This window comes from Heliangelus exortis, chromosome 9, assembly GCF_036169615.1.
Source record: "Heliangelus exortis chromosome 9, bHelExo1.hap1, whole genome shotgun sequence".
NCBI classification, from domain to species: Eukaryota; Metazoa; Chordata; class Aves; order Apodiformes; family Trochilidae; genus Heliangelus; species Heliangelus exortis.
Genome location: NC_092430.1, coordinates 3,176,885 through 3,193,864, shown reverse-complemented (window position 1 = coordinate 3,193,864; position 16,980 = coordinate 3,176,885).

The window sequence follows — 16,980 nt, the reverse complement described above, 5'->3', positions numbered from 1 at the left end:
ATCAGCTACAGAATGAGGGGAAATGGTTTCGAGCTGGACCAGAGGAGGTTTAAGTTGGATGTTAGGAAAAAGTTCTTTATAGAGAGGTTTACCAACCATTGGAACAGGCTATGCAGAAAAGTGGCTGAATCACCATCTCTGAATGTATATGTATAAAAATCATTTAGTAATGGTACTCAGGGACGTGGTTTAGCAGTGGGCTGGTAGAACTAGTTTAGTAGAGTTAGGTTAAAGGTCAGGCTGGATGATCTTCCAGGTCTTTTCTAACCTGTGCCATTTTATTAATCTATGATTTGAGGTTGTACAAGCCCTGTCTTGAGCATCTCATTCTCTAGACTGAGGCTACCAGGTGAAGGGACAGCTCAGGTGTTAGAGAGACTGCCTAGAAAAGCTTGGAGAGAGTAGACCTTGGCAGAGCAAAATGCAGGGCTTAAAAGTTTCTCTTGTGGAGAAGAAAGTTTCTCTTGTGGAGAAGAAAGTTTCTCTTGTGGAGAAGAAAGTTTCTCTTGTGGAGAAGAAAGTTTCTCTTGTTTAAAAATTCTCCTTTTGACCACAGGGAGGAGCTAACAGAACAGGCTCCCTAAATGCCCCAGGCACCATCACTCCGGACTTTTTTAGAGGCAGAAGAAGCAGGCACGGTTGTGCAATTTGCTGGGGTGGGTGCACGTGTTCAGGATAAGGAGCAATTCCCTGCGTGTACATTTCCCACTCTCAGTGCTCTCTTGGTACAGAGCAGCTCTTCCTTTCAGCCCAAGGTCATACATACAAATAGCACAGTGCATCAGCCTAGGTGCAGTAGAACAGCCAGAAACCAATCTCCACAGTGTGATTTGTACATATCAAAGACGTGTCAAAACCACCCAAAAGCAAAAATCTGCCTTCAGCCAAGAGGAAAATGGATGAACAGGCCTCCAGGCTGCTCAGATGTTTCAGGCAGTTTTCCTGCTTCAGCTAGCAGCCCTATCACTCACACTAAACAGCATGACCAAAGAGGTCTTGTCTGAGTGGCCAAAAGTGCTAAGGAGGAGGCTGGAATTGCTCCATATTTTCCAGACAGTCACAGTTCAGTTGTCCTGAGTTCCTCAGCTAAGATGAGGGTAGTGAGGAGTTTCTGAGAAACTTTAAAAAGCAGGGATCATGTTGGAAAAGGAGGATAAATGTAGACTCTTCCCTCCTGAGATGATAAGCAATAATGATGGACATGTCTGTGGACTGCATCAAAGCAGTCTATTGATTCTTTCTAGCTTACTACTTTGACAGTAAACAGAATTAGGTCAATTTGGACATAGTATCTGGGATCCTTGAATCAGCACAGATGGCAAACCTTGTGTGCACCCTCACAAGGTCACTTTGGAAAAGTCAGTCTTAAAAAAAGCTGCCTGGGGATGGGGTAGTGAGCTCTAGCAATGCATCATTCTTTAAGATCCCTTCCAACCCTAACCATTCCATGATTCTGTAATTATCATGGAACAGGGAAAGTAATATGGTTACATTGAGCTGTGGGAAGAAAAATGGAAGAGCACCAGTTACATCTCCCAGGCTATAATTTGCTTATAACATTATGGCATCTTCTGGTTACCTTATGGTAATTTCCATAACCACAAATCTCATCCTAGCAGGGAGGCAGCTGAACAAAGAGAGGGAAAGCATAAGTTCAAAATGCCAACACTGCTTCCTCTAGGTTCCATCTGGCTTTTCAACACTTTGCTATTGCCTGTGTCTGTTGGCCCTCTAGATTTTTAAAAGTGCTCAGAGTAGCTAGTGTGCAGGTAACAGGTACAGTTACCCAGAGAGGAACTATAGTTTTATAGTAAGAAAGCAGATTTGAGTTTTATTAACCTATGCTATGATTCTGAAAGGCTAGAGCAGTTTATGAATTTCTGTCTCTACTTAGATACTGACAGCTTAGATACTTAGCTGCAGGAATTGATTTAAAGAGGCTGTAGAAGACACAAAGTCTGGCAGTTAGCAGGGGGCTTCAAACATCTTGTGTCATGTATGGTCATCTAGTTGAGTTTTTATGATCTGGTGAGGACCATTCAGACTCTACAGCAAACTCAAGAGCTATTGGAGTGATGAAAAAGCATGCAAGCTGCTAGAGTGATGAGAAAGTATGTGAGTAATTTCAGGGGTTTTCTTCTTGTTTGCTGGATTTGGGACTTCAGCTAATCACTTACTCTGCAGAGCACCCAATGTCCCTGAAAGTCTTTAGGATAAGGAGGAGGGGAAGAATAGGTAGCTATGAAACATTTATTTTCTTGGCTCCTCAGACACCACCTGCTGCCAATTTTCACTGCTCTGTACACGCAAAGCTATTTGTCTCTTAATGCTAAATCCCATACTGGGATTCACAAATGCTTCTTCCACGTGTCTGTGGGGATCAGAGAGATGTACAGAATTGCCAACAAAGAAGCTGTGTGCTTTGGAGACAGAGAGAATGGGAACAAACACTTAATGCTGGTATTATGCCTTCAGCTACAGAAGGTAATTCCAGTATTAGCACAGAAGTAGATCTGTGGCTATAGCTCAGTGTTCTGTTTACCCCAGAAAGCCTCAAAACGTAGCAGTGAGGCAATCTCAGGTGAAAATACACTCAAGAGCCTAAAAGATCAGATCTTCCCCACAAGAAAGCAAGTACTGTTCCAGAGAGGCTGTCACTGGAGGTTCAAGGCTGCAGAACTAGGGTAAGAACATTTATTCTGTATGTACACCTCATCTCTGCAGTCTGGTACCTTATAGCAGCCCATTGAGGCCAAGCTCATACCATATCTCCTAAAACCAAGCCCTGTAACAAACTGCAAGAATTTTCCCAAGAATAACACAAGCAAAATTGTAAACTTCATGCATCTCTTAGCACCTGTAGTATGACAGTTTACTGTTACTGTGAGGGTTTGGCATAATGATGTTAAATTCTATTTGCACTAGCTGCTATGTTTTTCATTTGGGTTTTGTTATTTATTTCCTTTTCCATAAAGGAACTTTCAAGTTTTCTACTGCATTCACAAAATTTGAAGATGTAGTAGATGCACAGTCATCAGTCTAGGCTTACTTGATCATCCACCAAGTGGAAGGTCATGTAGGTTAACCAAAATGAGCTGCAGTTTGTGGTATATTAAGAAGTTCCTTCTAAATCATTCACATCTGAATTCCTCTCTTGTTAGTAAATAAAACTTAAGAAACAAGTGAAATTTAACAAAATTGCAGGATAGACAAACATTTGAAAGCAGGGACATAGGTTATTGAAACTTCTGCCTCCTTTTTTTCTTTCACGTGCTCACAAAATTATTACCACTTCTGTACTCTGCTGTTGCTCTTGCATTTCCAAGAAACATCCAAAGGAGTAATGCTATTCCTGTTTCAACCTGGAAATCTAATATAAAACCATTTTAATAGTGATGATGTGCTTTTACACTGATACCTAAGAGCACCACAAGTTCAGCACCTCCTTCAATGACATCTTTACTGCAGAGGCCACAGTCACTGTTAAGCCTCTTGAGCTTCTCCACAAGTGGCTGAAGCTATACTGCAGCAAAGTTAACTTACTAAAATGTTTGAAGTGTTCACCTTGGGCTGCATTTTCAGTTCTGGTTAAAATCTTTTCAACAAGCACCACCTCCTGCATTCTGGAAAGCTGGATGAAAAGATCATAGTATGACTAAGTGATCCATCACAAATAGGTGATATCATTCTCATCGATGAAGCAAAAGGAAAAAGTATTTAAGATGAGTAATAATTCAAGCTTGGCTTTTCATAACTAGTTTTTTAAAAGTATCCCAGAAATGCTTTTATACTGCTTTGCCTTTTGACAGTCATATTTTTGTGAAACATAAAGTCCAGAAGAGCACTGGACCTGCACCATAACTGAGCTTGAAAGTTGTCTGCCTGTCTGAATTCCCCTTGTAGGAGTAACAGTTAAGATGGCAAGATTCTTCTGGTTTTCCCTCCTGCTTTTATGTTTAAATATTCACAATCACCACCCAGTGTTTGTCTTGCAATTTAGGACAAGGACAGAGGAATAATATTTCCATACATGTTTAAAATAATTCAAGCAAGCTGTTACTGGTTTAAAATGAAAGAAAGTGTCATCTCTTGCCTTAAAATTTGAACAACCTAAAAGGCCAAGAGAAGTTTTCCATGCCAGTGTTCTTTGTCAGCATTTTGTGATTATTATGTTGATTAAGGTTTTAGTTTACTTGTACACTTTAGATCTAGGTCCAGTTTAGAAGATGACAAGCAATATTTTTGTGTCTTTCTGTTATGTGTTTGCTGGAAGGACAAATGAAATGTCTTTAACTGGAGAACACTTTATTTATGGAACACACACTGCAGTACTACCATTAAGCTTAAGTATCACTTCATTATGTGACTGTGTCTTCTTTCAGTCACAATAGCTTCAATTTTTCTCCAGGACCAGTGGAAAATTTAAATCTTCCAGGTAATGGACTAATCCACCTAGATGGTAAAAATGTTAATGTTTCCCATCTCTTATTCTTCCTACTGTGCTTTTCCTCCTTCAGTTTCTGTGAGCTTCCATCCTAGGTTTTTTTGCCAGTGTTATTTTTTCTTGGCCATGTTCTTTCCCTGTTTTTAAGGGCTGTGTACCTGTGAAGAAAGATCAGAAAACCATTCTCAATGAATGTCAGTAGTGGTTTGGAGTACTTTAACTTCAAGACATCTTGGTCTCTCATCTGCAAATATTCTTAAGTATATTTTGAAATCAATGTTGTCTTACTTCTACGTAAGAAAAGCAGTGATGAAGAAAATGTTGTGGTGTGACTCAACTTTGTTCTATGAGTGACTCTCAGTAGTGATCCAGAAAGTGGTTTGGAGATGCTTGTTTTAGAAACTCAAAATGAGAAGGAAAAAAAAAATTCAAACCACACTGCTATACATAGGGAGATGGTCTAGAAAGCATAAGTTGTTAGCTTCACAGGTTTGTTACAGGCAGCAATAAATTCTAGGTAAAAAGGGTGAAAAGAATAAGGATCCTTGTCTATAATCATAAGCTATTACTGTGTCTTCACAGTTGCTCAAGGCTGCTAAGTGGCAGTGATGCACTTTTTATCACTGCCAAGACTTAGGAAGGTGAGAGGCAAGAAACTGAGGGCCTCAAAAACCCATGCAGCAAAATTTCCTCAACCAAATCAAAGGTCTTTCATTGCAGCATAAACATTAGTGGTACATAAAGCTCTACCAGATAGTAGTAATAATAATAATTTTTAGTTTAAAAATACATTGCCAAACCTGAAATTTAAGAGCCTTCTTCCCTCTTTGTGTTGGACAATGCGTGACATGGGGAAGGCAGCTGAGCATTTGAGTCCAGCTTTTTGAGGGTATCAGTTTGAAGTATTAACTAGGAAAAAACTACCAGCTTATCATAACATCTGAAAGTAATTCTTATCACCTTATGGAAAAAATAGAGGGCAAAATGGTGAATCATGCCAAGCAGAAAGCTGATGGAACAGATATTTAGAGTTTAAATCTGTAAGCTGTAAGATGGTTTGGGTTTTTTTTTTTTTGTTTTGTTTTGTTTTGTTTAATTCTCATAATCAAATTACAAAGTAGTGGACTCTTTAAGATCTTTTGATTCTTGTGCCCCCTGAAGAAACACCCTCTTAGCATGGTTTAATTTCTTTTTTTAATAATTCTGGCCTAGAGAGGCAGAATTCCCCATCACACTGGTCCTCTAAACTTTAGTCTCTGAGAACTATTGAGCCATCCTTGCATGAAATAATGAAATATATGAAATAATGAAATAATATCTAAATATTGACTAACCAAGGAAGGAAAAGGATTGAGAGAGCTGCAAGTAGCTCCTCCAGGTAGCAACCTAAGGATTGCAGTTTCATGCAATACCACTTGATATTAAATTTTGGTGGCAAGCATCCTGGTGGTGGCAAATGGCATTTATGGCCTAGTGATAAGTAACAACTGCAACATTGTCTTGTATCAGACTGGTTTGTCTGGGTTTGTGTCTGTTTTGAGCCAGAACAGCAGAATAAACCAGCTGGTTAGGTTTGTACCTTTGCCTCATTTTCTAACATTACTGTCCCCTTTTACCTCTTTTTGCCTTCCTTACAATTTTAAATTAATTCTATAGATGAGTAGTATTTCCAAAACCTACAAGTTTTGTGCAAAATCTTTAGCTAAATATAGCTATACACATATATATATAGATATATATAGGAAAGACAGAATTTCTGTGAGAAAGCTAGGTAGGTTAATTTCTACTATTCTCACATATGCAGATTCTAAAATAGAATATTAAATATTCAGACATGTAAGTTATATATAGATATACACCTACATTCTTATCTATTTTGATATAAAGAGTAGAGATGATGAGCCATTTCTGATACAGCTTAAATATTGTGCAACTGCTGATACAGAATGTGAGTTATATGGAGCAGGGGGTGAATTCAGGACCATAGTGCACAAATCTGTAAAAACCCTGGTTCTGGAAGTTCTGCTGTTCAAAGGGTGTTATTTGTCCACAGAAATTGTTCATGGAGCATAGGAGTACATACAAACTGTGAGTGGAATAGCACTAAACACCAGTTCCTGGTGATAAAATGTAAAAGCAAATCTTTTCTTAGTCTTCATCATTATTAGACTCTTTTTTAGATCATGCAGGTTTTGAGACTCCATGGCAACTTTTCCATTTGACTGTTATATTAGTGCTTAAGGGACAAATAGCATTAAGAAGTACAGTTTTCTTAAGAAGCTTTACCTAAGTCTTCCTTACTCCTTTGTAACTCTTCCAACTAAAAATGGCAGAGGTTTTCATTCTGGAGAAGCAGGATGGATAAAGATTGTTATTTTTACAGTTCATAGCTGAAGCAACAAGGATAACCTTGTTGTCTCCTTTTGCAAGTCAGTGGCAAAGTTAGTCATGTTGATTTGTGGCACAGCAAGTTCACTGGCCAGGAAGGAGAAAGAAAAAATAAAATAAAGAAACCCTTTCATATGGATTTAGTCTTCATTGTTTTCTCATTAATTTAATTTAGGTTATTTGTAAGAAGAGAAGCCAAATCAATATTCAGCTAGCCAAATATGCCAAGAAGGCAGTTTTTCCTGATGTCAAATATAAAAATAATGCAAATTTACAGTGTTATAATCTTTCTAATCTCATTACATGAGCTATGCTGAATGTTCAGTTGTGTGACTGCCAGGCTGTCACAGCATCCTTCATTATGAGGACATTTTATTCTATGCTGTCAGTAACTTCCTCCTCTCAAGAGTTGTGATAAAATTTCTTCTAGAATAATGCTAGCAACATGTTTTGGAGGTAAGCTGCATTCCTGTTTTACCAGTAGGAAAACTAAGAAGGGAGAAGAGGTGAAATTACTTGCTCAAGGCAAAAATATAACCAACTTGTAGAATTTCAATGCATTTCTGTACTCAGAATTACAACTATGCTCCTCTTTTTCTTTTATATTTATTTATTGATCATCTCAAGGACACTGGGAGTGTTTTCTACACATGTACTTTCCTATAGACCTCATCTGGAGAGAAGTACTTCAAAATCTTTCTCAATATTATGTTTTGAATAGTATTTATATCTTGAATAATATATCCAAAACCAGAATTTCTTCACTGTTATCAGACACTGGAACAGGCTGCCAAGGGCAGTGGTGTAGTCACCATGCCTGGAGCTATTTAGGAACTCTATAGACATAGTATTTGGGGATAAGGTTTACTTAAGATCTTGTCAGTGTGAGATTAATGGTTGGACTCAATAATTTTGAAGGTTTTTTCCAATCAAAGTGATTTCATGTCTGTGTTAAAGACTGACATTCACAGCACAGATTTACAAAGCCAGAATCCACTGTAAACTCTGAGAAATTAAAAGGCAACCTGGATTTTAAGCTGTTTCCTTGCTACAAAGATCCTTTTTCAACTGAAAAATATTTTCCTTCACTGAAGGGTTTTCCATGTGTTAGGAAAGACACTTCCTAAAACTCCAGGGTGCTCTTAATCTAAATTCATTACATGATCATAAGAAAAAACATGTATTTTTCCCTGCATGATAGCAAACTATTCACATGTATGTTATGGCCTTCTTTCTTGTCTTCCACCAAACTTCCATTTTTTTAATTTGTTTTCTGGTATTAGCAATCAATAGGAAATCTCCAAATCCCAAGTGCTAAAATGCAGTGTAAGAAATCACTGTGCTGTGAGCTGGTCCAAATGATGCAAACAGGAGCTGCTGCCCAACAGTTAGCTTGGCACTACAACCCAATTAAGCTATATATGCTCACCTAAAGCACTTCCCAGAGCTCTGTCTCATATGTACAAAAAAAACCTTAGATTTAAACTAGAAATAAGCTTGTGAGACAGGGCTGATGAAGAGACTTTGTGTGCAAACCATGACTTAAGGATAAGGAAGTTCTGTGCTTTTAAAATTGCCATTAAATCAACAGAACTCCCCTAAATGAAGACTCTTACCCCGTTCTTTGCAGCAGCAATATTAAGTATTTAAGGCTGTGACAGGTATGAAGGAGAGGTTTCAGCCTCTAAACAAAAAGTTCTTTTCTAACTGTCTTTTGGGAATAGGAAACAGGAAAAGAAAAGGTGGTGGAGGATGCAGGAGGGTTGGAAAATTGGGTTGATAAAAGCAAGGTGTCCTTACTGGAAGGAACTTATTTCTGGGCTTTGGTTCCTTAGGTAGGGGGTACAACTACCACTTGCTTTGTGCTTTTTTTTCCTGAAGGTCTGGAAGCACACTGTGCCAGTACCTACATATCCATCTGTTTTCTTTACCTCTAAATGGTACTATTATGGTAAGACTAAGTGGGGAAGATTGATGCAAAACATATTCAAGAGCAGTTTGGGCAATAGGGTGATTTAGAGGAGAAGAAGAATAGGAAAAGGGAATGACAAGAAATGAAATGTGTGGATTTATTAACAGACAAATATCCTGGTGTTGTGTGAACTGCTCTTTAGGGATAAGGCAGCCCATAGAAGTGGGGTTACTACAGCCAAAGAGTTTGTTGTTTTGCATTGATTGTTTTACCTGTGGAAATGTATAGAAAAGGAGAAACAAAGATTTGATTTTAGTCACTGCTTAGGAACATCATGGCCATGCCTTCAAGTGTCTTGTACCTCCCAAAGGCTCTTGTCCATATTCCATGCAAAGGAGCTCAGCCATAGGTGGACTTCAGACTAAGATAATTTCAGGTACAATTTTAAATTGGTGTTTCAGATGGAGTCTGAAATATGACTGCTAATTGTGGGGGAAAGGCAGAGTGCTTTAGCCATCTGCTTTAGGCTGCTGATGCATCTTGGCAGCAGTTGGCAGTATCCATGTTCAGACACCTAAGTTGATGATATCATTCAAATAGAAACTCCAGAGGTTGGTGCAGCATGCCCAAACAGGATGTCTGGTTACACTAGATCTGTCCTACTCCTCTATATTTCAGTTGAAAGTGCTTCTAAAAGATAGGTAAATAAGAAAAAAAAAAAAGGCATACAACTGCCTGCATGGTGGGTTTGTAGTATTTTAACAGAATCATGTAATTTAGGCTGCAAGGGATCTCTGGAGGTCATCTGGCTCCACCTCCTGCCCTGAAAGTTAGATCTGTTTATTCAGGGCAGTTCAGTCAAGTTTTCCATACCTCCAGGGTTGGAGATTCCCCAGCCATGAGGCTTTTCTAGTACTACACCATGTCAATTTTTTATAGTATAAAATTGTGGCAACTTCCTTTCAACAGCAGCTATGCCTCTCTTTCATTCATAGCTGTTGTGCTGCAGTAAACCTACAATACAGATGTACCAAAATTTGCTTTAAATGAGCTAGTTTTGCTATCAGAGCAGCACTCTGGAGCTCAGAAGAGCCTGTAAAATCCCATTTGAGTAGACAGGCAAGGAAAAGACTGCATAATCTCTTTATGAAGGGGGCATAATGGGACTAAACAGGTACAATTCAATAAGAGGGAATAGCAGGAGAATACTGGGTATCTCAAAGAGTGTTTATACACTGTGTTAAGTCACAGCTAATTGGCATTTTATTGCCAAGTTTTATAGTGTCTCAAACTGCTGCCTCCTAAATTGCATTAAGTGTGAAATGCAACTCATATTCCATTCATCAAACCCCTGCTAAAAGGGCAGCCACAGACTGATTCCCTCTCAAAGCAAACAAGAGATGACCAGGGTGCTTAACATTTTAACAAAATGGTGACAAAACTTGTAGTAACTGAGGAAGCTTGAGGCCTCAGGGATGCCTGATGCAGTAATTTGTTAACTCTTCACCCTTCCCAACAATAAATAATATTCTAGACCAATTAAATGCAGTTACTCCCAGTATGAGTATGGCATCTTTATTTGAGGTCAAAACACATTAAAAAGAAGCAATATATAAAAACTTGGTATCAGTGACTTCGACTGTGTCTGAAGTCAGATGATCTGCTAAGAAAATGCTAATAGATAAAAATGTAAGAGATGAATGATCTAAGTTGAATATACTAGCAGAATGCACTGTTAAAAATGAGCAGTGATACAGAACACTAGATAACAACACTTTGTTCCTTTAAGAGGTGGAGTTAAAGATAATTTAGAACAAGATAAAAGATTGAGCTTTTAAGGAGTGAAGCAAGAACACTAAAAAATGGATTTGCTGAAACTGTACGATTGCCAATTACTTAAAAATATGTTGCAGGGCTTATTTATCTATTTATTCTGAAAGATCTGTTAATTTTGGGTAACTTCATTTTCTTTTTCAGAAAAAAAGACAGTTGGTATGATAACATTAAAAGCTGAAAAGGCAAAAAGGCAAGCAAGCTTGTTGTATCTCAATTAGACACGGGAAAAATAAATTTATTTGCAAGAATGCCAGAACAGAGCATTGGTTTAGTTCCCATGCTGCAAAGATCAGGGCAGTTTCTAAAACTCAGAGCCTGAATTTCATGTGTGTTCTGTTTCAGCTTTGGCACAGATACAGCTCTCTTTTCAGGGGAGTTAATTCTTCTCAAGCAAGTCCTGGGAATCTTCCTCTGTCTCTCTTAGTGAGTTACATCAGTTGCCAAGTCCAAAGAATAATCTCTAACTTGAGTGGATAGACTTGGATAGTCTTTTTTTTTTTTTTTCTTTTACTACAGTAACAGCTTTTTTTGTTTAGACATAGTAGTTTGCAGGAAAGCCTTAAGTACTAAATTTACCTTTATTATCCCCATTATAGTCTCTGAAAGCAGAAAGAAGGAAATGAAAGTAAAACCTGGTCAAAACTGTAGGCTCTAGTATCTAGAGCTCAGCCTGCATCTTCCATCCACACAGCTGCTACAGCAAAGGGAGCAAGGGCTTCTGCTTTCCATAGGACTAGAACAAGATGGCACAAATTCTGGCACTTAGGCAGCTGTTCAGTCTAAAAATTGTAGGTAAAGATCATGCCTCGTGGCCTGAAGTTCTTAAAATTTACTTTTAGTAAACTTAGAGCACAAGGCCCAGTGATTATTCAACAACAGATAGAAAGAAGTCATACAGGATATGTCAGTACACTGTGGTATGGCTTTAGTTCAGATATTTTCCTGAATATCATATTTTCTTGAAACTTCCCTGTCTGTTAGCAATGATAATCATTGTTTAGCCAAGGTCATAAGCCAGAGATAATAGATTTCATTTCACATTACAATTTTTTTTTCTATACCCGTTTCAGAAAACAGGATTTTGATCACTTATTAGTGGTTGTGCACTCTCATAGCAACACATTTATAATGCTGCTACATGCACATTACTCAAACTGTATTTTTAAAAAAGCATATGAATTTGCAGCTGAGAATTTTGAGTATGTAAACCTATAGCAAGACCTTCTTATGGTTTAATGTATAGCTATCTGCCTCAGCAGCACTGTGAGAAGGGAAATGTGCTGCAGAACATCAGTATCTTCATCTTGGTCAGGGACAGAGTGAGATAAAACTGTCACAAGTTGTTCTCATCAAGGCTTGTGTTTGGGACCAAGATCCTGTTTGTTCTCCCCCACAGATTATCTGAAGGGGTAGGAAGGTGCTTGTTTTCCTTCCCACTTCTTTCCTCCAGCATAGCACAAAAATTCCATCTCAATTCTTTTCCCGTAGAGACAAATGACTGTACTTTTTAGTTTTGTCTTTTGGGGTTACAATTCTTTGGAGGGACCTAGAGAGAGGTCTGACATCTTTTTCACAGAGGTTCCTGCTCCACCCCAGTGCAGGAAGGCTCAGTTATTTGAAGAGCCAAACCACTGCAAATTATAGCTGCTAGAGCAGAGAAATTAATGCCAGTTTACCATTCTGTAACTTCCTACTGTTCAGCTGATACCACTTAAAAATCTAAGGAACCAGAGATAGGCAGCTGCATATGGAAACCATAACAGCTATTCCTACCCACCAGTTATGAGTCTTTCTTGCAACAGACCCTTTCCCAGAGTGAGTAACTTCCAGAAAATAGCCTTGAGGGACCTCAGAGGGGAGATAATGGGAGAGTATTTTGCTTTTCCCATTTTGACCTTCCTCTTCACAGCAGCTTGCAGTTCAGTAGCATAAGGGTACCAGGAAATAGTCCATCTTCCTCCTGTGGCTCCTGCCAGAGAAACTTGCTGGTCTCTATGCACATGTGCTGCCCTCTGACTGCTGCTGTGCCAGCTGGGCACTGCTGTCAAGTCAGAGCTGCTCATCTGCTCAGGGCTCCCACTGCATCCTGGTAAAGGTGGGATGTTTGCCATATAACCAATATTCTTGGCAGAGTTCATCCTCTTCGTTGCTTTCCAGTTGCTGTTGTTTGTCTCTTGCTGGAGTATGTGTGCTTTTAGCTGTTTTTTCTAGAGCTGAGCTTTTGTCAGAGATTGTATTAGCAAAAGACATCAGGCACTCTCAGTCCAGGGCTTACAGCTGCTGCTGGGGCCACTTTGGCATTTTCCTGTGACTCATTTAACTGTGACTCTGCATGCTCCATGCAGACAACAGGAGGGTGGACAGCACTAAGTTACTGTCAGGGTTTAACACTGCCCCAGCAATTAAACTGAATGACAGATGTTCTGTGTTAATGCCTCTCTCCTCCCTGGTAAAGAAAGGAGAGAGAATAAGGGAGAGAGACTGATGGGTTGGGAACTGAACTACACAGCTTGAATGAAACAGGAATGATAAATAGGAAAAATGACTCAATCTATACAAATAGACAGGAAAATGGATCCCACGTTCCTCCCCCCTCTGCCCCAAGAACTCTCACATCACCACAGAGGCTGCAGGGCAGCCCTGGGAAAGTCCAGGCTGGAATCCTGGAGTCAGCAGCAGTTGGGAGCTGGAGGCAGGAACACACAGATTCAGGCTGGAATGGATCAGGAGCAGAGGCAGAGGAAGGGATGGAATCCTCCCAGGATGCTGAAGCAAAGAGGGAGAGGAGAAGAAGGGGAAGCAGGAAGGGGTTTAAGCCTGGTGATCCCTCCCATTTCTCCTGAGGATGAGGTGTATGGGATGGAATCCTCTGTTTGGTCAGTTCTGGCATCTCTCTTGTCCCTTCCTCCCCAAAGGAGGGTTCCAGGTGGGACCTCTTGACTCCTTTTCTCCTTCTGGAGGGCAAAATGTTCCTCAGAGCTGAGCAGTGTCCTTGGCTCTGCTGTAACTATAACCATGGAGTGGGATCAGTCCCAGCAGCAGCCACTGCCTGAGAAACTTGCTGTTCATTTCAGCAGTGCAGCTGCTTCCAAGAGACTGAGCTGAGAGCAAAAGCACAAGACAGAAAATCCCCTTTATCCTGACCCAAACCGGGACAGTTACTTTACCTGTTTTTTGCCACTACATGAGAAGTAGTGGTAGCAAAACACCACACACAGTTTTCATTCTCTGCTGATCAGAATTTATTGTACATGTCCAACCAATGACCAGCTTGGTGGACCTTAATTTCTCACTTGATGTTTAGAATTTCAGACACGGAATTGTTGGCTCTCTTGAAGTTACCTAAAGGAATTCTTGCCAGTTCAGTGGCAAAAAAACATTGTACAGAGGCTTGACCTTATCAGCAGGCAATTGTTTGCTCCTTGAAGCTATGAAGAGTAAATAGCTAACCACAATTTACTCAAGTTCCTGCAAAACCAATACAAAACCCTCTCCAGCATTTATGCCCAGGAATGATATGGAATTTTTTTCTAGTATGCTTTGATAGAATATCTGAAGAACAGGACTGAAGTACTTGCAACCTCTTTGGTTTTCTGCTTCACTGAGGACATTCAGATTCTTTTCATAGGTGGCAAGAGTAGTTATCTGCAAGATTCATAGATTCTTCTAGGGGTGCCATGGATGAGTGCACTTGTACTGCCTTGTTACAGCCTTTGCTTCAATACAACTTAGATTTTTCCAGTTTCTGTTTCTCTAGCATGGACAAAGTTTAAACTTCCTCTTTCATCAGGAAAAGGTTAACCTGGCAAACAAGCAGCAGGAGCAGAGGAAACTCTGAATTACAGTCCTTCGATGCTATTGCAATTAACCTACTTGGCTTTTGCTTTTCAATACCTCTAATTTTGCCTGGTTTTTTGCATTTTGGTGTTTAATGATGTAAATATCTAGCCAAGTGTCAGTCTCTTTTCTGACCTGATGCAATAGATTAAAATTTATAGAAAGCCTCAGACTCTGGACTATACTTTTTAAAACAGAAATCAGGTCACTCATAAAGTGGTTCTGCCTCAAAATGGAGTAAGTCTGTAAGATCTTGCCATTCCTAAATAAGTTACCAGCATGTCTATATAGGCAGTAAATAACCACACTAAGAATTCCTGTATAGTTCTCTGTATGGATATAGCTCTAGAAAAGTAGCTCAGGGGGGTTGGGTGTGGAAGGGGCAGGGGAAATGATGGTTTATACCAAAACAAGCTACTCTGCATTTGAAACAAACTCATTAGTACAAAGCAATTTTTAGAACACAAGTGTACACACTGGGAACTATTACAATAGATTTCACTATACTGCCAAGCACAAACTAGAAAGAATAATAATTTTAAGCAATACCTAGCCTATGTGAACTCCTTTTTTTCAAGGCTGTTTCTATTGCAAGGCTACTGTTAGCCTGCTTCTGTTCAGGGATTCTTATCTCAACGTTCTCAAAAACTGTTTTCCAAGAGGTTACCAAAATGGCAGATATGTGGAAAGCTTTACTACACTGGATGGAAAGATATATTTTTCTTCTTTAATTTCTTAGACAGTGTATCTTTCCCTTAAGCTTAAATTTGGTCCACAACAGAATCTTATGTACTGTTTAGAAGTGCTTAAACCTTGTCTTCTCTTGCTCTTATGGAAGACACAACTGTGTCAGTCAAACAGAGACTTCTATCTCTTTCAGTCAGTTAGAGAAAATGCTCTTTCATGAAAATTCTCAAAATCTAAGAAGCTAAGCTTGAGATAGTAATTGCTCTTGAAAATCATGTCCCACATTTTCATAAATCCAGCCCTATTGATTTCTAAGAGTATTCCTGCAACACTTTTCCAAGCTAGGAGGCATTTCCTTTCACTAAAAAGTATTACTCTTCATTAAGGAAAGCAACGTTAGAGTTGGGTTTCATCACAGAGCACATTTTTTCTGTCTGAGAAAATGGCAGCATCTTGTGTTTTAGCAGTGTGCAGAAGCTCATACCACTGCTACAGATCTACTGCACTGTCTATAATAAAGCTTTGGCAAGATTCCCTCTTTTAGAAATGTTTTAATCCTTTCTGCAGTGTAAGTAAGGAAGTTAATTGGTGATAACTAAAACTTTAGCAACTTGGAGGAAAACCATTAAAAAGACATAAAAAGCCTAATTAAAAGGTCCTAGTCATAGTAAAACTTCAGTTGTTTTAACAACTCTACACTAAATGTATCGAGAGATTTTAAAAATTATGGAATTAATAGGAAGTTCCTACCTCTGTATTCAGTTTCCTTTTCTGAGATACATATTTTACAGGAAATAGATTGGTTGGATCCCTCCAGCTGAGTGGAAATGCCCTGTATTTTTCTCTAAAGCAAGCACACAGTAGTAGGACCAGCTGGTCTTGCTTACACCCCATTTTACTGTCAGGGAGGAATAAATATTGGAGTTTCTCTTGTTTCCATCCAGCATCATCCAATAGGTAGCAAGTGATACAAGAAAGGTGCCACTGCATTCTCTCAGGGAATGCTGTGGAATTTTTTATGGTAATCCTAGCTGAGAACAGTTATTGCTTGTAACCTTTCTTCCTCCTTGTGAAGGAGAATGAAGCAGAATTTTTTTCATTGCAGTAGATATTTTTAAATGGAAGTACAGAGCTGGATGAACTGTAATGACAGAGGGAGGAATAAGTTCACTGAAATTGTTGAAGTCTAATAGTCAAATGTAGAACAAAATTCAGCACAAGTTCAGCCTAGGTCTGTTCTCTTTTTTAACACTACAGAGTTTTATGCTTACTTGACTTGTGAAACTCTGTGAAAGGGTAGTTGGAGCTTCTGTGCTTCCACTAAAAATAATACATATTTATGGTGTTTAAAAGTTTAGTTCTCTATTTCTGCTATGCACAGACTAGTAGGCTCAATTTTCTTTTGCTTTTCCTCTTGTTATTTTTGAGTCCTTTGTATCAAGTAACTGTAATACCAGTGTACTGCATCTCTATGTATTAATTATGTATTAAGCTTTCTAGGACTTTTTATTTATACACAAATTTGAAGACACAGAAAACACTGCTACCAGATATCACTGCTGCTCAGTGTGCAAATGAAATAAAAAGCATTAAGAGACTGATATACTATGTATAATGCCTTAAGTAGATCAAGCCTGAAAAACATAAGCCCCCTCACTCCAGAGACTGTTCTGAGTCTGGTTATTTCACCCATGTGTCTGTATTCCCCTCTGGAGCTGCTCACTCCTTCATCTGATCCAACTTTTCAGTAGACACCATCAGTACAGTGTCTGAGCAGGTCATTGGTCTGACTTCTCTGGGAAGTCACCCCCTGAAAAATGCCACCAAGGACTGAGCACCCCAGAAAAATAAACTTGAAATTGAGCCTGGAAAAGCA